We start from the raw sequence: 23,097 nt of genomic DNA, 5'->3' as shown, positions 1-23,097 counted from the left end.
GCGCCTTGAACTTTCAGACAAGAATTTTTTTCCCTATATAATGTAAAACTTGGGGCCCCCAGACAGGGCCTCTTTTCACCCCAGGGACATAATTTGAACAATTATGGTAGAAGACCACTAGGCAATGCAACATACCAAATATCAAATGCCTTGGCCTTTCAGTTTCAGGCAAGAAGATTTTTAAAGTTTTTTTCCTATATAAGTCTAATAAAACTTAGGTCCCCTGGGTTGGGCCTCTACTGACCTAAGGGGCATAATTTGAACAAGAGCCATGTTAGACATGGCCAATCCCCCCGCCGGGCATATTATAACTGAAGGCTAAAGTTCCTGGCAAGTTAGTGTCTGAAAGTATTAATTTTGGGAAAAGCTTTGAAGAACCATTTAGTTGTGGTCCGCATCAGGGGTTTTAAAGATGTGGAAGAAAGAATAAGTCAGTGGTGAAGTGGTTTACTGCTAAATTTTATTAATTTTCATGAACAGTATAGCTATGATGTTTTTCTATATGGCTACTGTAAAAAGAAGGAATGGAAAGCTAACAGGGAACACGAGTGCCAGAATGTCACAATATATGCCCGTCACAGCAAATTTCTTTACTCTTGCAGCTGTATTTGCAAATGGAATTTTAATTTTGTGGTTGTTTAGTAATCATTGTAAGTCTTTTGTTTTTCTAAGTCCACAAAAAACTCCTTACCAGGTAGAGATATCTTAAAATACACGTAAAATTGGAAAGTAACATCCATGTTGTACCACAGAAAAGTGGTCTTGTTTTTTCCCTATGGTCAATTATAACAAGAGCACCGCCTTGCGGGTGCTGACGCTCATCTGATTTTTTTTTGTATAATAGAAATATTGTCCTACCCATGATTTTCTAAGTCTAAAAAGGGCCATCATTCTTGCAAAAAGCAGGATAGAGTTATGTTTCTTGATGTACAGTGTCCACTTATGATTGTGAAAAACTGTTGCAAGTTTTAAAGCAATAGCTTTGATAGTTTATGAGAAAAGTTGCCTTAAACATAATACTCAACCAAGAAAATGATTTTCTAAGTCCAAAAGGGGCAATAATTATTGCAAAAAGCAGGATGGAGTTATGTTGCTTGCTGTACAGGGTCAGCTTATGATGGTGAACAAGTGTTGCAAGTTTCAAAGCAATAGCTTTGATAGTTTAAGAGAAAAAGTTGACCTAAACATAAAACTTAACCAAGAAATCTGATATTTTCTAAGTCCAAAAGGGGCCATAAATCTTGCAAAAAGCAGGATGGAGTTATGTTTCTTGCTGTACAGGGTCAGCTTTTGATGGTGAACAAGTGTTGCAAGTTTTAAAGCAATAGCTTTGATAGTTTAGGATAAAAGCTGTCCTAAACATAAAACTGAACCAAGAAAACTGATTTTCTAAGTCCAAAAGGGGCAATAATTCTTGCAAAAAGCAAGATGGAGTTATGTTTCTTAATGTACAGGGTCTGCTTATGATGGTGAACAAGTATTCCAAGTTTCAAAGCAATAGCTTTGATAGTTTAGGAGAAAAGTTGACCTAAACATAAAACTTAACCAAGAAATCTGATATTTTCTAAGTACAAAAGGGGCCATAAATCTTGCAAAAAGCAAGATGGAGTTATGTTTCTTGCTATACAGGGTCAGCTTATGATAGTGAACAAGTCTTCCAAGTTTCAAAGCAATAGCTTTGATAGTTTAGGAGAAAAGCTGACCTAAACATAAAACTTAACCAGGCAACGCCGACGCAGACGCCGACGCCGACGCCGACAACCGCTCAAGTGATGACAATAACTCATCATTTTTTTTAAAAAAATCAGATGAGCTAAAAATGTTACAATATAAGTTATTTATAGTAACAACTAAGGGAAGTTAATCTTAAAAAAAAAAAAAAAAAAAAAAAATTGCAAGTCCACAAAAGAATCTTTACCAGGTAGAGATTGGTCAAAATACACCTCAAAATTGGATGTAGCATGCATGTTTTACTACAGAAAAGTGGTCTCGATTTTTCCCTACGACTTGTAATGAAAAAGTTACAATAAAAGCTATTTAAAGTAACAACAAAGGGAGGTAATTCTAAAGAAGGGAACTGCGCATGACACTTCGTCTCATGATGGTGTATAATTGTGCCAAGTTACATCAAAATCCCTCCATGCATGAAGAAGAAATGCTTCGTACAATGTCATTCTTGTATCTGACCTTTGGCCTCTAAGTGTGACCTTGACCTTAGACCTAGGGACCTGGATCTTGCGCATGACATTCTGTCTCGTGGTGGTGAACATTTGTGCCAAGTTATATCAAAATCCCTCTATGCATGAAGAAGAAATGCTCCGGACAATTTTTTTAAGAAAATATGATAAAGGGGAATAACTCAAAAAATAGGCAAGGCAGAGTTATTGTTCTTGCACACTGCACTTCCTCCCAATGTGTTCTATCAGTGTATGACGTTTGAAGAAAATCCCTCCAGTACTTTTGGAGTTATGCTCCGGACAAAATTTTTTTAAGAAAATAAGATAAAGGGGAATAACTAAAAAAATAGGCAAGGTAGAGTCATTGTTCTTGCACACTGCACTTCCTCCCAATGTGTTCTATCAGTGTATGAAGTCTGAAGAAAATCTCTCCAGTACTTTTGGAGTTATGCTCCGGACAAAATTTTTTTAAGAAAATAAGATAAAGGGGAATAACTCAAAAAATAGGCAAGGTAGAGTTATTGTTCTTGCACACTGCACTTCCTCCCAATGTGTTCTATCAGTGTATGAAGTTTGAAGAAAATCCCTCCTGTACTTTTGGAGTTATGCTCCGGACAAAGATCGTTGCGGACGCACGCACGCACGCCACACGGAGGGCATTTCTAATAACCCCTTCGCCTTTGGCGGGGGGATAAATAATCTTGGTGAAGGACCACTAGGCAATGCTACATATCAAATATCAAAAGCCTAGGCCTTGCAGTTTCAAACAAAAAGATTTTTAAAGTTTTTCCTATATACGTCTATGTAAAACTTGGTACCCCCCAGGGCAGGGCCTCTTTTCACCATAGGGGCATAATTTGAACAATCTTAGTAGATAACAATAAGGAAATGCTACATACCAAATATCAAAGGTCTAGGTCTTGTGGTTTCAGACAAGAAGATTTTTAAAAAAATTCCTATATAAGTCTATATAAACCATGTGACCCCTGGGGTGGGGCCATATTTGACCCTTGGGGAATAATTTGAACAATCTTGGTAGAGAACCACTATATAATGCTACATACCAAATATCATAGCCCTAGGCCCTGTGGTTTTGGACAAGAAGATTTTTTAAGTTTTTCCTTTCGGGTGCCATGACAACCAGAGTTCTCCTTGGAATTATATTTTTTTTAAATTTTGAAAGGGGCCCAACCAAGGATCATTCCTGTGAAGTTTGGTGTAATTCTGCCCAGTGGTTTTTAAAAAGAAGACTTATTTTTAGGAATTGTTGATGGACACACGATGCACGACAGACGACGCACAACGGACGACGGTTATTGAGCGGTCACAAAAGCTCACCATAAGCCTTTGGCTCAGGTGAGCTAAAAGCAAGAGGGCCATGATGGCCCAGTATATTGCTCACTAGAGTTTATCTGGCCTACTGACCTAGTTTTTTACCCCACATGAGCCAGTTTCGAATTTAACCTAGAGATCATCAAGACAAACATTCTGACCAAGTTTCATAAAGATTGAGTCACAACTGTAGCCTTTAGAGTGTTCACAAACTTTGCCTTTGATTTGACCATGTGACCTAGTTTTTGACCCTAAATGACCCAGATTATAACTTCACCTACAAATTATTAAGACAAACATTCTGACCAAGTTTCATAAAGATTGAGTCACAACTGTGGCCTATAGAGTGTTAACAAGCTTTTATTTTGATCTGACCTACTGACCTACTTTCTGACTCTGCATGACCCAGTTTCAAAATTGACCTAGAGATCATCAAGGCAAACATTTTGACCATGTGACCTAGTTTTTGACCCTAAATGACCCAGATTAAAACTTGACCTAGAGATTATTAAGACAAACATTCTGACCAAGTTTCATAAATATTGGGTCACAACTGTGACCTCTAGAGTATTCACAAGCTTTTCCTTTTGATCTGGCCTACCTACCTAGTTTTTGACCCAACATGACACAAATTCAAACTTGGCCTAGAGATCATCAAGACAAACATTCTGACCTAGTTTCATAAAGATTAGGTCACAACTGTGGCCTCTAGAGTGTTCACAAGCTTTTCCTTTGATTTGACCGGTTGACCTAGTTTCTGACCCCACATGACCCAGATTTGAACTTGACTTATAGATAATCAAGACAAACATTCTGACTAATTCTAATGAGTTTCAAACTTGAATGTGGTCTCTAGAGTGTTGACAAGATTTCCCTTTGATCTGGCCTAGTGACCTAGCTTTTTAACCCACATGACCCAGTTTCAAACTTGACATAGAAATCATCAAGACAAACATTCTGACCCACTTTCAAAAAGATTGAGTCACAACTGTGGCCTCTAAAGTATTCACAACCTTTTCCTTTGATTTGAACGGGTGACCTAGTTTTTGATCCAACATGACCCAGATTCGAACTTGATCTAAAAATCACCAAGACAAACATTCTGACCAAGTTTCATAAAGATTGGGTCACAAATTTGGCATCTAGGGAGTTCACAAGCTTTTCCTTTGATCTTGCCTACTGACCTAGTTTTTGATTCCGCATGACCCAGTTTCAAACTTGACCTAGAGATCATCAAGACAAACATTCTGACCTAGTATCATAAAGATTGGTTCACAAATGTGGCCTCTAGAGTGTTCACAAGCTTTTCCTTTGATTTGGCCTACTGACCTAGTTTTTGACCCAACATGACCAAGATTCGAACTTGGACTAGAGATCATCAAGACAAACATTCAGCCCAAATTATAAAGATTGGGTCACAACTGTGGTCTCTAGGTTGTTCTTAAGCTTTTCCTTTGATTTGCCCGGGTGACCTAGTTTTTGACCCCACATGACCCAGATTTGAACTCGACCTATAGATAATCAAGACAAACATTCTGACTAATTCTAATGAGTGTCAAACTTGAACTGTGGTCTCTACAGTGTTGACGAGATTTTCCTTTGATCTGGCCTAGTGACCTAGTTTTTGACCATATATGACCCAGTTTCAAAGTTGACCTAGAAATCATTAAGACAAACATTCTGACCAAGTTTCAAAAACATTGAGTCAAAACTGTGGCCTCTAAAGTATTCACAAGCTTTTTCATTGATTTGACCGGGTGACCTAGTTTTTGACCCAACATGACCCAGATTCAAACTTTACCTAGAAATCATCAAGACAAACATTCTGACTAAGTTTCATAAAGATTGGGTCACAAATGTCTAGAGTGTTCACAAGCTTTTCCTTTGATCTAGTCTACTGACCTAGTTTTTGACCAACATGACCCAGTTTCGAACTTGACCTAGATATCATCAAGACTAACATTCTGCCCATGTTTCATAAAAATTGGGTCAAAAATGTGGCCTCTAGAGTTATCACAAGCTTTTCCTCTGATCTGGCATATTGACCTAGTTTTTGACCCCACATGACCAAGTTTCGAATTTGACCTAGAGATCATCAAGAAAAACACTCTGACTAAGTTCCATAAAGATTGGTCACAAATGTGGCCTCTAGAGTGTTCACAAGCTTTTCCTTTGATCTGGCCTACTGACCTAGTTTTTGACTCAACATGACCCAGTTTCAAACTTTACCTAGAGATCATCAAGACTAACATTCTGACCAAGTTTCATAGAGATTGGGTCACAAATGTGGCCTCTAGAGTGTTCACAAGGCAAATGTTGAGAGACGACGCACGACGGACAATGACCAGTCACAACAGCTCACCTTGAGCACTTTGTGCTCTGGTGAGCTAAAAACACCATCTTCAGTAGACGTGACATGCCCTTTATATGATGAGGAAAAACACTTTAAGACATTATAACATGTGAATTTGTAAAAGTGCATCAAGTTCTTTTTACACTTGTATCCACAGGAGAAATTGATTTCAGCTCACATTTCAACAGGGCAATGCTTTGATGGAAAAAGTGCTGCAATGTTCCCACTTCCTATACCACCTTCCTGCAAAACACATTGTATTGTTACTGAGTAAACATTTGCAGGAAATCAATTCCAGGGTTTCACTTCAGTAGAAATCCCTTACATCTACCATTATTCCAATCATAGCAGAGCACTGGTGAATTATTTAAGAGCTAATGCAATTTTCTTGAGAAAAAGTTTTTACTGAGGCCTTTGAACTTGTTTTATGCCTTAAAGCTGTTGGCTTCTAGATCTGCATCAATTTCTATGGAAATTTGGAAAGCACTTTCATGATACACATTTAGAAGAAGCTTTTTACTCTTATCAGAACCTATAGCTCTCACTTCCTATAAGCATTCATCTAAATACACATCTTTTATGGGTTATATCACTGGCAAACAATAAAGAGTAGATGCTAACTTTATGGTGATGAAACAATAAGGATTACCTCTAATGTTTGACATTTAAAGCCTGCTGGCGGCATGTGGTTTTGCCTTTGCGACCAGTGCAGACCAAGATCAGCCTGCACATCTATGCAGGCTGATCATGATCTGCACTGTGCGCTATTCAGTCAGTAAATTTTCAGTGAACTCCCCTTTGAATAAGGAGCGGTATCGCCCAAATTGAATGATGGACCAGTTCATTTTAGAAATTTAGCAGTGTAGGTTAAGAGTGTTATTTTATTTCTGTGCACACATTTTTAATAGGAATCAACACATTTTCATTACATATAATTTTCATACATAAATGCTAAAGGATTATAGTAAACATTAAGTCTTAACTTTAAAAAGAACATTTCTAAAGAAAATCTCATGTTGCATATTAAAACAACAAGAACTGGAAGTAATATCTCACTGATTCGAGAAACCATAACAACAAGAGCTGTCCGTAAGACAGCACGCTCGACTTTTCTCAGTGCTTGACTCTGAATTAGAGCTTTGTCAGAAAAACAAATTCCAAGTTAAAAAGGGACATAACTCTGTCAAAATTCAAATATGAGTTATAGGAATTGTGTCCCCTGGTGTAGACTTTGATAGTAAATAAGTATTTTGAGTTTCAAGTCAAAAGCTTTAATAGTAACAGAGATATTTGACTTTTAACAAAAAAATTCTAAGTTAAAAAGGGGCATAATTCTGTCAAAATTCAAATCAGAGTTATGGGGATTGTTTCTCCTGGTGTAGACTTTGATGGTTAATAAGTATTTTAAGTTTCAAGTCAAAAACTTTGATAGTAACAGAGATATTTGACTTTATCAAAAAAACTTTAACCAAAAATTCTAAGTTAAAAAGGGGCATAATTCTGTCAAAATTCAAATCAGAGTTATGGGAATTGTGTCTCCTGGTGTAGACTTTGATTGTTAATAACTAGTTTGAGTTTCAAGTCAAAAGCTTTAATAGTAACAGAGATATTTGACTTTATCCAAATTTTAAAAAAAAAATTCTAAGTTAAAAAGGGGCATAATTCTATCAAAATTCAAATCAGAGTTAAGGGGATTGTTTCTCCTGGTGTAGACTTTGATGGTACATAAGTATTTTAAGTTTCAAGTCAATAGCTTTGATAGTAACAGAGATATTTGACTTTATCAAAAACTTTAACCAAACATTCTAAGTTAAAAAGGGGCATAATTCTGTCAAAATTCAAATCAGAGTTATGGGGATTGTTTCTCCTGGTGTAGACTTTGATAGTAAATAACTTTTTTAAGTTTCAAGTCAATAGCTTTGATAGTAACAGAGATATTTGACTTTATCAAAAACTTTAACCAACGGCGACGCCGACGCCGGGGCGAGTGCAATAGCTCTACTTTTTCTTAAATAAATTTAATAAATAACAGCATCAAAGGCGCCAAATAACCCCCAACACATCAATTTTCTCCAAAAGGATTAAGTGTCTTTAAATGTACTTTTAAGTCTTTTTCATTAATTTGCCAACAAGGACATACACAAAATCATCAGAAAGTGCCTCCTACGTAGTTATCAATCAAACTTAAAGATATTTGTGTTCCAAGAAAGAGAAGTCTGTTAGCTTGTATTGGATGAGAATTGTAGGACTGTTGCGACTTCATATTGATTGTCCCGTCATTTCACCATACAGACAATCATTTATCCTGTTTCCCAGTACAACAGCATACACAAGTACAAAAGGGTAAATATAAACCAATACTCCCAAATATAGCCATCTGCCTCGTCACCATTCAGTTGTACTATGGTATTGAATAACTATAATATTGAATGTCACACTGTAGTACAAGAACAATAGACATTAAGATTGTTTTCTGGTCTATAGAGGCATATTAATGCCAATACCAATTAACAAGTGATGGACAAATATTTATGTTAAGCGGTTTCCAATATTAATGCACAACATAATTTGATAATACAATGCCATGTGCAACGCTTCTAGCAAGACTTCAACAAGCCTAAGCAACATATATATTTACGCTGTATCTATAAGTAACCAAAACTGGTTTAGTTTTTGGAAGTTTCAAATTTTCTTTATTTATGACAAAATTTAATGTTCAGGCAATAAAAAAGATTTATTATTGAAAAAAAATTTATGACCAAATTGAAACTGACAGTCTATCAATCCGTAATTACCTGTCATGGGAAAACCAAGTATTTTATTTCTAGTCTAAAGTATGTAATTGTCTTGATTATCAACCGGATTTCTGTCTTCACTCTCAACGTTACTGTGACCACTGACTTGCTGACTAAAAAACAAACAACTAGAGCTCCTTTTGAGAAAAGCCCATGTCTCCCACAACTGCCTAATCATCTTGACTGGCATTTCTTCTCCATTATGTATCTGAGTCAACCATGCACCAAAACCTGTATCACTGGCATCTGTGTTTTCGTTCATTCAAGGGCGATAATTCCAAAGTGCCTGAGCCAATTTAGCTAGTTATCGAACTTGGCCAAGGACTTACTGGTAAACACATTTTGTTGAAGTTTGGTGAAGGTCGGATGAGAACTGTTTGACTTAGAGCACGGACAAGGTTTGTGACAGACAGACACACAGAAAGGAGTAAATAAATATATCTCCCACAACAGTGGTATGGGAGACATAATAAGGGTAATCTAGCAACCATATGCAATCATCCAATGAAGTTTGATGGCTGTTGGCTCTAATACTCTCTAGGTAGTAAGCAGAAAACTTTTTTAATCTCAATATCACTATGACCTAGATCTTTAACCAAATGACTTTAAACAATTGGGATCAACTTCTAACCACCAGTCATCATCCTATTAACTTAATAATTAAGTTTTTAGCTCAGCAGGTCTGAGAGTTCTCTTGTTATTAATAACCACTGACAAACTGTCCACCAAACTAACAGACTTGAACAGTAGGTTTGCTTTAATAACTTGAAAGCATTGTGTGAAGTTTCAATTAAATATATATTTAGTTGTTAATGAGATACAGGTTGGCTGTTACAATGTACACACAAATCTTTATCCAAATTTCTTCATCAAAAAAAGGCCATAATTTGTATTAAATTCAACAAAGAGTTATCTAACTTATTTATTTCAGAATCTATCTATGGTTACTGAGATAAGATCTTGCAGGCAAACTTTTGGACCAAGGTGTGACCCAGACACTCTTGGAACTTGATGCAAGCAGAACAGCTCCCATTGCAAATTCAGAGTTCTCAATCATTTGAGAAAAAATTGATGAAGGGCAGCTAAAAATCTTTATTAAGACAGAAATAAGGATGCAGCCATTAAGCTTACTTAAAAATTGTTATGTAAACAATCTCTACAGTCACTGCAAAACACATATAATTATTTAAAACACAATAAACAATTCATTTGCATACTAAAAATCTTGTTTATATCATACAATTACCAGATATATCTGATGATAATCCAGACAGCTTCCTAACCTTCTGTAATCAGCGGATTCCAAATAAATAAATCATATAAACTTAATTACCTAGACCTACATAGGCAACAGCTGTCACACGTTCAATATTCAACAAAACAAGTGTGGAAAAATCAAGAACATAATAAACAAAAGAGTGATCATTTATTTTGGTCGGTTTAACGTCGTACCGACACAATTATTTTTCATATGGCAACTTTCCAGTTTTGATGGTGGAGGAAGACCCGGAGCCCTTTCGTGCATTATTTCATCAGGAGCGGGCACCTCTGTAGAACCACCGACCTTCTGCAAGCTAGCTGAATGGCTTCCTCACATAAAGAATTCGACATCCTGAGTTAGGCTTGAACCCACATCGATGAGGGGCAAGTGATTTGAAGTCAGCGACCTTAACCACTCGACCACGGAGGCTCAAACACAACTGAAACCATTGTATCAATGGATACCAAATCAGCAACTAAAATCAGCTGGGTGCATGTAATATTTTTGTTCAGAGTAAAAATTATCTTTAGCCTGACCAAATCTAAAACACTGTCATCAGGATCCTAGGTTGAGGTGACAGAAATAAGCTATAAAGTATTTACAAAGAAGAGCAACATGAAGCAATCACCTGAACTTACAAAAATTTATATTGTAACACTAACAGTCACTAAAGATAAACAAAAGGTCCACAATTGTCTTAGATTGATCACCAGAATTTCAAAGGTCAAATGGATAATAATTTTAGTAGGGAGTCAAAAAGGGAACATATATGCGTGTATGTCTTCAAATTTACTTTTAAACTTGCTTGCAGATTCAGAAAAGATTTCAAAACTTTTCTGGAGAGCTGTATGATATAGAGAAATATGAACTTGCCCCAAGCTGCCATGTTTTGTGACTAATATGAATAATTTGAACCAATCTTGAAGCATCACCCAAAATGTCAAGCAATTTAGGCGAAAATAACCTTGCACTTTTTGTTGTTCTACTTCACAATAAGGATGTTTGTTAAATTACCATACAATTAAAGTGAAGTTTATTTTATTCTTTTTAAATGAGAATACTTGTTACTCAGTTCTAACAAAACATAAAATTGACGCATTCCATATTCTGACTGTACAGCATAGTTTTCTTCACGTAGGGGAGTGTGTGGTATATCAGAATGATGACATACACATAGGTAGGTTATGTGACACAAGGAGACAAAATAACCATACATCATCTCAGTATGTAATAGGTGCTCTGGTTAAGATGAAAAGATATAAAGCTAGAAATGGTTACACAAGAAAATAGTGACATGTTACCCAGAGCTGCGATTGACCCTGGAATCTGGAATCATCAGGAGGTACTTGGAGTTGTGGCGAACCTACTTCTTATTTAAAGAAATCCTGTGATAACAGGCCCTGCTACTTTGCCACATGTTTTGTTCAGAGTTATGAAATACTAGCATCTTAAATGTCAAATCCAGAACCACAGAACAACCTTAATCATCGTATTTTCTTATTTCCTAGAATAATGATGCTATTTTGAAAATACCATCCACTTTAAATTATAAATAAAAACTTGCCTGTGACAGCTATCCAATCAGTGAACAGTGATTTTCATGTAAAGGCAATTAAATTAATATATAGATACCATAAAATTAAAACTTTATGGCTATGGGTTCCAGGTTAACGAAGTATTTGCTGAACAGGGATTAACCAGTGGAATTTGATTGCCAGTATAATATTAACAATTACCGCTCTGGCAAAAGCCCATAAAATCAGCATACCGTATTTTCCCGTATTAAGGCCCCCCCTCTAATTAACGCCCCCCACCCGTTTTGGAGGAAAAAGAAGTCAACAAGAACGAAAAAAAATATCACCTACCTCATTTTTATAAGTCAACATAATAAGTAATTTACAGTATGTATCCAATGTATTAAGAAATAAACACACTTTTAAACAGTCCATGTACCGTAAATCCAAAACGTTTATACTAAGTACGGTACGTATCCAAACATCAAATAGAAAATTAAATGGTAAATCCATTTTTGATTTGTTTTTGCACCACCCGCGCACAAGCTTCCTGTCGACTTTAAACAAATTTTCGGCAAAGTGTTAACCTTTTCTTCGGCAGTTTTAATAAATTTTAATTTAAAAGCTGGCACATAAGCAGCGTGTCAAACCACTGGCATTGTGTATTGCTACCCGCATGTACTAAGGAAAATATTATCGGAGTACACAGCTGTTTGGGTATGATGACGTAATGTGTAATGTCGCGAGCGTGGCACGGAATACATGAGGTACCGTATTTAAATGCATAATTTTAAGACACACTGAATTAAATTGGATGCCAAATAATTACGTTTTGGGGGAGTTAAACAACACAGAAACACTTTACAGTTGGTTTGAACGATGTTTTTAAGTTTTGTAAAAAATTTCATTTTTTATTTTTTTACCTCAAATGAACGCCCCCTCTTTGGAAAATGTAACGCCCCCGGGGGCGTATATTCGGGAAAATACGGTAAGCAGCAAAAACTGGCAATTACATACATGTACTTTCTAATTACTTTGAAAATGAGAACCTTGTTTACTAGCGATGACAAGAAAACAGAACATGGCTTACATTTACAAACGTTGCACAACTGGCTAAAGTCAGTGACTAAAATAAATTTTCTTCTGTTTTATTTGCTATTTAACGACACCATTCTATCATGACCTGCTGTCAGCAGCATCTTGGTTCTGTTACAGTATAAGTCACACCACTTACTACATATAAAATTAATGTTCTTTTTGGAATTCAAAATGGTCTGCTGATAACACAATGTATATTTTTTAAAAAGCTGTCAGGTGACTATTTAAATGCCTGATAATGAAAAAAGAGCATATCTGAGCAAACCAGAGCTATCAATGTAGTGATTAATATCCCAATGTGGTAGATGGTCTTGGACAAATGAGTAAAATTCCTTTAGTAATAACAGATAGAGTGAATTGCTTCAAAACTCAGTAAAAAGGGGACATAATTCATGAAACACTGGTGCCATGCGTAAGGCCAAAACAAATTCATAATGCATTTCTGGTAACCCTACCAATCCTGGACTTTTTAGCCAGATCCTAAATTATTCTACCGCATTTGTTTGAAGTGATAAGCCGGGTTGGATACTTTCCGATACACAAAGGACAGCATTTAGTGGAGCCGTTAAAGTTTCCACAGATATGAAATTCTTGCATATCATCATTTGCAAAACGGTTTTCGTTAAGCAGGCTGTTCACTAGCAAATTAAAGGCAAGCCTTGGTAAGTCTAGTCACAAGTAGACCAAATATAAATAGTTCTAATCTTTCCTCCCTTTCTCATGCTCTTTTTCAATAGCATCATTTTTTCTTTTACTCTACTGCATTTCAGTGTGTAGCAGTATCCAAATCATCTATTCCTGCTATGGTGCTATTTAGCAACAAAATAGTTTTTAAAAAATAAAATATTATTCCTACCAGCCCTAATTTTTTAACATGTTCACAGAACCGCAATATTAATTTTGTTTTTGTCTAGTAAGACATGATAATATTGAACAACTATTGTCCGCATAAAGCAAATCTATCGTGTAGTAACACTAACAGAATGAAAGTGTAACAAAACTTTAACTACATTTGTAAGGTGCAGAAATAGATGCCGGCCTTTACCTTGTATAGCAAAGCTAGAAAGTCACAAGAAATTCCTTAGATTTACAAATGTGTACTCCTTTCTTGTTTTAGTTGCATTTTGCAAAGAGATGTAGTTATAAGGATTACACAACCAATGAAAATTGATAATGTTACACTAATCCTTGTTTAAGCAAAGCGCATACTTAACCAAAGGTAGTGGGCAGTATTACAGATCTGAATCCTGGAACCTGACATCTAGTTTTACGGAAGTTTTTAACTCTAAAAAACACTTGCATCACAGGTGTAAACTAGAAAATGCTTTTGTAAAAAAGCGCATGTCTCCCCCAATGCAAAGTCCTATAGGCAAGAAGTCAATAGGGGTCAGGAGCAAAAATCAAAGAGACACTGATGGTTGGCTGCAATAGGGATCATCTACTTGGCATGTCCAGTCATCCCGCTAAATTTCAACACTCTTGGCCTAGTGGTTCTCAAGTCACTGTTCAGGCTCCTGTGACCTTGACCTTTGATCAAGTCACCTCAAAATATCTAGGGGTCATCTACTCTGCATGTCCAATCATCCTATTAAGTTTCAACATTGTAGGTCAAGTGGTTCTCAAGTTATTTCCAAAAAATGATTTTACATGAACAAGCCACTGTGACCTTGACCTTTAACAGACTGACCACAAAATCAATAGGGGTCATCTACTCTGCATGTTCAATCATCCTATGAAGTTTCAACATTCTGGGTCAAGTGGTTCTCAAGTTACTGATCAGAACTGGTTATCAATGTTCAGGCCCCTGTGACCTTGACCTTTAACGGAGTGGCCCCAAAAACAATAGGGGTCATTTACTCTGCATGAACAATCATCCTATGAAGTTTCAATATTCTGGGTCGAGAGGTTCTCAAGTTATTGTTTGGAAATCGTTTTCCATGTTCAGGCCCCTGTGGCCTTGACCTTTAACGGAGTGGCCCCAAAAACAATAGGGGTCATTTACTCTGCATGAACAATCATCCTATGAAGTTTCAACATTCTGGGTCGAGAGGTTCTCAAGTTATTGATTGGAAATCATTTTCCATGTTCAGACCCCTGTGGCCTTGACCTTTAACAGAGTGACCCTAAAATCGTTAGGGGTCATCTACTCTGCATGATCAATCATCAAATGAAGTTTCATCATTCTGGGTCAAGTGGTTCTCAAGTTACTGACCGGAAATGGTTTTCAATGTTCGGGCCCCTGTGACCTTGACCTTTCACAGAGTGACCCCAAAATCGTTAGGGGTCATCTACTCTGCATGACCAATCATCATATTAAGTTTCAACATTCTGGGTCAAGTGGTTCTCAAGTTATTGACCGGAAATGGTTTTCAATGTTCAGGCCCCTGTGACCTTGACCTTTAATGGAGTGACCCCAAAATCGATAGGGGTCATCTACTTTGCATGTACAATCATCCTATGAAGTTTCAACATTCTGGGTCAAGTGGTTCTCTAGTTATTGATCGGAAATGGTTTTCCATGTTCATGCCCCTGTGACCTTGACCTTTGATGGAGTGACCCCAAAATCAATAGAGGTCAATTACTCTTTATGATCAATCATCCTATGAAGTTTCAACATTCTGGGTCAAGTGGTTGTCTAGTTATTGATTGGAAATGGTTTTCAATGTTCAGGCCCCTGTGACCTTGACCTTTGACAGAGTGACCCCAAAATCAATAGGGGTCATCTACTCTTCATGACCAATCATCCTATGAAGTTTCAACATTCGGGGTCAAGTGGTTCTCTAGTTATTGATCGGAAATGGTTTTCAATGTTCAGGCCCCTGTGACCTTGACCTTTGATGGAGTGACCCCAAAATCGATAGGGGTCATCTACCTTGCATGTACAATCATCCTATGAAGTTTCAACATTCTGGGTCAAGTGGTTCTCTAGTTATTGATCGGAAATGGTTTTCAATGTTCAGGCCCCTGTGACCTTGACCTTTGATGGAGTGACCCCAAAATCAATAGGGGTCAATACTCTTTATGATCAATCATCCTATGAAGTTTCAACATTCTGGGTCAAGTGGTTGTCTAGTTATTGATTGGAAATGGTTTTCAATGTTCAGGCCCCTGTGACCTTGACCTTTGACAGAGTGACCCCAAAATCAATAGGGTTCATCTACTCTTCATGACCAATCATCCTATGAAGTTTCAACATTCGGGGTCAAGTGGTTCTCTAGTTATTGATCGGAAATGGTTTTCAATGTTCAGGCCCCTGTGACCTTGACCTTTGACGGAGTGACCCCAAAATCAATAGGGGTCATCTACTCTTCATGATCAATCATCCTATGAAGTTTCAACATTCTGGGTCAAGTGGTTCTCTAGTTATTGATCGGAAATGGTTTTCAATGTTCAGGCCCCTGTGACCTTGACCTTTGACGGAGTGACCCCAAAAACAATAGAGGTCGTCTACTCCAGCAGCCCTACAACCCTATGAAGTTTGAAGGTTCTAGGTCAAATGGTTCTCCAGTTATTGCTCGGAAATGAAGTGTGACGTACGGACGGACAGACGGACAGGGCAAAAACAATATGTCTCCTGGGGGAGACATAATAAAAAGCGTTGTTCGCAATGACACATGTATAAACACACAGTGCAAGAATACAAAATTTGTGGCATCATTACATAAAAAATCAACTACACTCAGAGCTCCAGATAAGCTGCGTATTTGCGTAAGTTGCAGAAAACCCAATTGAATTCATAGTGTGCGTACTGAAACACAGTTAAAACTCCCAATACCCAATTCACTAAAAATCGCTTGCGTATCGCACTTTCTGTATTACAGAATGGATACAAGACTTTAACGCTAGACAACAGACTGGTTATATAAATACATTACAGCAGAACAGGTAGCTATTCAGGGTTCGAATTTAGCCAGATTTTCTACTCGCATTTTTTCGCAAGTGGTATTTTTTTTAACTTGCTAAATGAAAAAACAACTTGCAATTTCCGCGACTTGTCACTTTATTAGAACATGAACACAAACATCCACGTGACGAGTCCAGCCAATCGTATCTGCGCTATATAAATAGTAACTTAATATAGATTACCAAAAAACCCACCGGATGCGGTAAACGTCATCAAAATTGGCGCAGGTACTTGTCAGCAGTTGAAAAGACATGCGCACGGGACATGCATCGAATGTAAACTTCCGTTTACGACGAAAGATGATAGAGTGCTCCGGAATTCGTTCTGCAAATGACAATGCGCAATGACCGCGAGTTGTTAAAGAAAGAACAGTGTAAGATCGAGACGACCGTTAGAAATGCACATTATTCGGCCAAAAATTTTCACTCGCAAAAAAATGCTGGTGTCTGAAATCTCACCTCGCAGTTTGAAATTTGCACTCGCATTTCGCGAGTATGCGAGCTTAAATTCGAACCCTGCTATTTATTGGAAAAAGCACAGGACCATTCAGTCAAATCGGTGTTCTAGACAAAATATTATGCCGATAAAATGGCAACTTCTAGTACTAAATGCAGTCGCAGAAAAACATTGCTGCAGCACAAACTTGTAAACAAAACAGAAGGATATTTTGTTGTTCAACAAAGACTTTATCTGTTTGTGATAATATAGTGCCAACAATACTGGCCGTCATCTTACGGGAGAGCAAATCTTGCGGTGAATACAGTATCGTTTGGGATACTCTGTATGAATTGATCTCCGACTGCATTTAAAGTGCAAAAAATACAATGGAACGTAAGTATTCCAGAAAACATTTAACGATTAGAGAAACAAATATCCTTGGTTAAAGTTACACATAATTAGAACTATAAATTACACACGTTTACCTTGCTTACAGGCATGTACATGTAGAAAAATAGTCAAACCTGGTTAATGATATACGTGTATACTATAACAGTAAGCATGTTTCATCCACTGCAATTTAGCCGAAAGAAAAAAAAAATTGTTTGTGCAAAAAAAAAAAATTGTTCGTGCAAGAAAAAAAATTGTTTGTGCGAGATAGGTGAAATACCCAAATGGTTTTAGCAAATACCCAATTACTTTTGAAAAGCCTTGGTAATAATATCATTTTTACCCAATTCAGATAAAAAATGATGGGTAAATAGCCAATTGCACTAAAAGCTTATCTGGAGCTCTGTACACTACATGTAAGTATCCGGTAACAACTGAAATCCAACTAAAAACCAGAATACCCTTTCCATAACCGGAATACACCTGTATTTCTTTAATCAATGGTATTTTAAAGGGTTTATGACTGAATTTAATCATATATAACATAAATAATTAATTTACAAAAGGCTAATAAATTACTTTCGCGCAAAAACGTTTTACACCGGACTGAAATTCGGCAAGCGCGCACGAAATATCCATAACCGAAATGCACCGAGAGTTTATATGTCTCATTTGTGTTAAAGTGAATATAATGTTGGTTGAGAAGTTGTTTAAGTCATATCAATTTCTTGTTAATAATGTTTCTTTAGTTACTTAAAGCTGCAAACCCTCTGGAAGAGTTTCATTATTAATCAGGTCGGAGACTTCCCCTGGATTGAGAGACAGTCTCTCGATCTAAACATTGTCTCTCGTTTGAAAGACAAAATGTCTCTCGATCGAAAGACTAAAATTAGCATAAGCAATGAAAATCAATAAAAGAGTAATTAACACTCTCTTTTTAGAATGCGCAAATTTTTTTCAAATATAGAAAATTATCTTTCTTTTATCAAATTTTCAAAATCAAACTTATTTGGGAATTTTGCTTAAGCATTATAATGCTTAAACAAACTTCTATGACAATGTGTTTCTTGTACAGTTTACTTGAAATAACAAGTTGTTCAATGAATAGATAATGCGCCTGTAAGGAAATTATTTTTTTAATAATGATTTCATGTTTTTTCAACACTTACGCTAGTCTTTCAAACGAGAGACAGTGTTTACATTGAGAGACTGTCTCTCAATCCAGGGGAAGTCTCCGACCTGTTAATTAGGGACGAAATGATCTATGGACGAATGGTAATGTGGGAGGTGTTCGATTCAGGACGATTTCCTCGTTTCTAGATTTATTCATTCGTATTTTAATGACAATGGTGTTTAATCAGTTGAATCAGATTTGTTGCTGTGGAAATACACTAATAAAATGAACATAAGGCAAAAAATATACGCAGTAAACTTACAAAAACCTAGTTTGACAACTGACAGGAACTGCATCCAGAATCCCTCAATGACGTCACTAATAAATATTATTATTTTCATTTTTGTCTCAATAGAGGAAAAGTGTTACATGGATAGAGATTGTAAAGTAAAGCAGACAAACAGGAGTGTATGCAATGAAAATACTTATTTTTCGATAAAAACAAGAAAAATAATGTAAATAATACCGATTGGTTCACCATTCACTTTGCTGAAAATATAGGTAAATCAGAACAACTGTTAAACCAGTCAAAATGGAGCGGGTACAAATTGTTTTACGCGGAAAGATATAAAAAAAAAAGAGGAGAAGAAAAAAGCGGATATGATTTATATATATTAGACAAGAAATTTAGATAAGACTAAATCATTACCTAGATGTCACCATACCCGTTTTCAAGGTTGTTATGTGCAGTGTAATTACATTGTAACTGGCTTCATTTGTTCACAAGTATGATTCTTTGCGTACACCTGTATGTTGATATTTCAACGGAACAGGTATTGCCAGCCTTGAAAATACAACAGAAGGGGTTTCGTTCTACCTAGAAGAGTAGTCCTACCACTTAGAATGAAAATGACCGATACTTTATCAACTGTCTGGTCACCTCACATTGAAAAGAATATCGAAAAGCTTAAGATGGTGCAGCGCCGTGGATTGGAGATCCCTTGAACAACGTAGAAATGATGCTTTATAAAATTTACGACAATTTAATCTTTACACAACTTTAATATTAAGTGTGTTTCTTCTGATTGCCAAGCTGTATTCGATTTACTTGTTTTGCCTTAGTTGTGTACTTGTTTCTAGTTTCTACTTTGTGTGTTTTTGTGGAAATTACCTATTATACACACATGTATGTTTTTTTTGTACACTAGAATTTAGAAACAAGGTTAAATTATTAAAGGAAGATAAAGAGACAACGACGCCATGTAGTTTATATAACAGTCTTATTTTTAAATAAAAAAATGCATATCTACACAAATGAAATTATCTATTACCAAGGCAATACACAATTCTGCACAGAAAGCTGACATACAAAAGAAAGAAGATTCTATTATGTCGATATTATATGACACAAGCCCCATCCCCTCCTCCACTGAAAATGCTTGATTCAGTGATATTATAAAGTCCAAAAAAGGGCATAACTAAAACAACTGAACATGAAAATAAAATGCACATGTCTACTTGATATTAATGACGTCAAGTTTCATTTGCATTGGAGAGAAGCTGTTGAAGGAGTTGAGTACACACACTACATATATGGTCTAAAGTCCATAAATCCAGACAAAATAATCGACTATAAAAGTCATAACAATATGCACATGTCCACTTAATTTTGATGGTGTATACAAAGTTTCATTACAATTTGGTAGAAACTGTAAGAGTTGAGTATATAACATTCTGTTAAAGTAAAACTACGTCAACGTCTGAATAAGGGCAATGAATTCGAAACAAATTTTAAACATAAAAGTCCCAACAGAATGTCCTTGTCCACCAAATATCGACAATATATACAAAATTTTATTTCAACTGGATAGAAACTGTAAGTGGGATCGAGTATACAATGTTCGGATTTAGTTGTAATATTTCGAAGTGAATTCCAGGAAAACTAGTTTGACATGTAAGTCCAACAATAATATCATGTCCCCATTATGTTGATGTTGCATACCAGGTCTTATTTTTACTGGGAGTAAACTGATTGACGAGTTTTTCAGCAAAGGGACATAAAAGCAGTTTATTATCACATCGACTGAAAAAGTCAAATGGTTTAAAACAGACAACAGTATATTACGCATAAAATGAATATCAGGAGATTCGATTAAGAAGAGCGTAAATTAATCACAGTTTGATCAAAAGGGGCAATTCATATAAGTATACGTGCTTTTAAACCTTTACCATTCAATTTGGGCAATACCATTTATTACTCGAAGGGGTGTTCACTGAAAATTTACTCACTGAATAGCAAACTGTGCAGACCATGATCACGGACTCGCAGGCCGATCTTGGTCTGCACTGGTCGCAAAGGCAGAATCACTTGCCGCCAGTAGGCTAAAGGTTAACTATACATCTAATTGTTCTTGGAATAAACACAAGTTAGCTCAAAATAACAAATACAACAAAAGCTGATTAGAGAAAATGCAAATTAATTTTTGTATTGCTCTTTTTCATACGGTTTCTAAGTTGTCATAAGTGAAAGCAAAAGGTCATGACATGAAAACAAATACTAAGTACATCATGAAATATATCCAGGTGAAACGAGATATCATATACTAAAATGCTATCGTAAAGTGTCATTCTTTTTGGATTTAACGTCGCACCGACACATGATAGGTCATATGGCGACTCTCCAGCTTATAATGGCGGAGGAAGACCCCAGGTGCCCCTCCGTGCATTATTTCATCACGAGCGGGCACCTGGGGTAAAGTGCCATTAACCTAGTTATAACGCAACAACAAATATACATGGAAAATAGTGTGCTTTTCATGACATCAAACGTTGATTTCAATAGGAGTTTCTATATAATTGCTGACATTGACATTTGAGACAACAGTATGAGTATTATCTTCTTATGATCAATATGTATGCAAAGTTATGTGAACTTCTGTTCATGCATAAAAAGTTACCGACAGGAAAATAGTCTCAAATTTGACGTTTGAATCTTGCATGCAACACATCAAATGTTCTAACATGGTAGTTAAATGAAGAAGAATATCAGGCTATATATATTAAAGGATTTGGCGTTATCTTTTGTGCATATATACGGGTATAAAAAACATTGGGGCTTCTGGAAAATCAATGAATCGCGCTACCTAGGTTTAATTCCTATGCATACGCATCTGAACTTTGAACCGTGAAAACTCAGGAGACAAACCATCTTGATCATTTGTTGATTGTGACAAGTAATTTGAAAATCCATTCAGTCATGGAAACATTATTGAAAGAGAAAATAACGTTAATTGAATTTATTTTTTCAACATCAAGAAAATAATTTCATCACAAACAAAACATGTTACGTGCAATAACACGTTTCATTGAAAAGTTCATGGACACATTTCTGTAACAGAAACATAAGAGACTTCTACCTTATAGAAGAAAACATGTAACATAAATACAGATACAAAAATGACAGACTGACGTACAACGAGCAAATATATATCAACAAGTTTTCAACCACTATGTGCTTAAAATACTAAATTATTTAACTGCTCTTAGAGCTAAGTTGAAGTAAACTTAAGAGTTGAATTTCAAGCAGAATAATTCTCAGAAAGACATACCCCAAACTGAAAGTTTATTGTGACAGTATTGACAGAAAACACAATTTACAAGAAGATTTAATTAATGAAAATACATCTTTTTCATTTTCATATGCACAGTGCCATTAAAAACCGTGAATTTGCAAAGTATATGCAAAGTATTTTGCAAATTCATCTAAAGTATACTCTTTATGTACAATGGAGGAAATTGTCCGATCCACTAACACCTTGCCCACTCAGGAAATTTTGAGCCCAAAATTGCCAGATCGGGCAAGAAAATGGTCCATTTCTATATACCTTAGAAAAAATAATCTGTGCATTTATAAGGATATTTAATATTTGAGATATCAGTTTCCTCATCCTTTGATATATTTTTCTCTCAATTATCCCAATTTGTGTCCAGAAATGTAACTGCAGATTTTGCATCATCCGTTAAACAGCTCATTTTTTTTGTTGAGCAATGCTGCAAACACCAGTGAGCCTGAAGAATATCATCTGAAGGGAAAATTATGTTTCTGTTTAATTAACATTGTTACAGCACTAAGAATATTACAGTGATCATACTGTGTTCATTAGAATACAAATTCCCGATACAAAAAAAAAGAAAATGTTATATCTTACACTACACATAAAACAATATCGATCTATGGGGAGTAGAATATCTCACAACTGATAGAGATGATGCGTTATTGTCAGTCTATGAACTCCAGTTCTTGATGAATATTTCGTGTAAGACTTATCAAACTTCGTAAGATTTTGGGTCATGGCAATTTTCTAGTTGTATAAACGTTTTATTAAAAGAGGTTATAACACTACTGTTTTGAGACACACCGCATGTTTGGTGTTCAGCCCTTTTACAGTTGGACGCTACGCTTTCCTCTTTGTGATTGTATCTCACAGAACAGATGGAGGACTCTTTGATAGGTAGTTCTTAAATCCCACCAGGACTGAGCTATTTTGATTTCTTGTCTTCTGGCCTGTTTCGTCGGGCCCTTAAGGGTATTTTCCTTGATGCCCTGTCTTTCCAGAAGACAGAGCAACAAGAGAAACACCCTTAAGGGCCCGACAAAACAGGCCAGAAGACAGAAATGAAAATAGCTCAGTCCCGGACGGATTTAAGAACTACCTATCATA

The 23,097-nt window shown here is 36.2% G+C and overlaps 1 protein-coding gene across 7 annotated transcripts in view; it reads right to left on the bottom strand.

Annotated features, from left to right (window-relative positions):
- Positions 1-18,844, bottom strand: part of LOC123544878 (synaptosomal-associated protein 25-like) — a 102,758-nt gene extending 83,914 nt beyond the window's left edge. For 3 of the 7 annotated variants that reach the window (XM_053541010.1, XM_053540998.1, XM_053541017.1), the window contains exon 1: positions 18,699-18,843. The gene's annotated coding sequence lies outside the window, so the exon portion shown is untranslated. Of the gene's footprint in view, positions 1-18,698 lie in introns of all 7 variants that reach the window. The other 4 variants (XM_053541004.1, XM_053541003.1, XM_053540988.1 and 1 more) reach the window with 2 other exon arrangements.
- Between the last annotated feature and the right edge of the window lie 4,253 nt (positions 18,845-23,097).

The sequence above is a fragment of the Mercenaria mercenaria genome, chromosome 1 (genome assembly GCF_021730395.1).
Source record: "Mercenaria mercenaria strain notata chromosome 1, MADL_Memer_1, whole genome shotgun sequence".
Lineage (NCBI taxonomy): Eukaryota > Metazoa > Mollusca > Bivalvia > Venerida > Veneridae > Mercenaria > Mercenaria mercenaria.
Note: the sequence above shows the minus strand (reverse complement) of the source record. Positions and strands in the feature narration are given on the sequence as shown.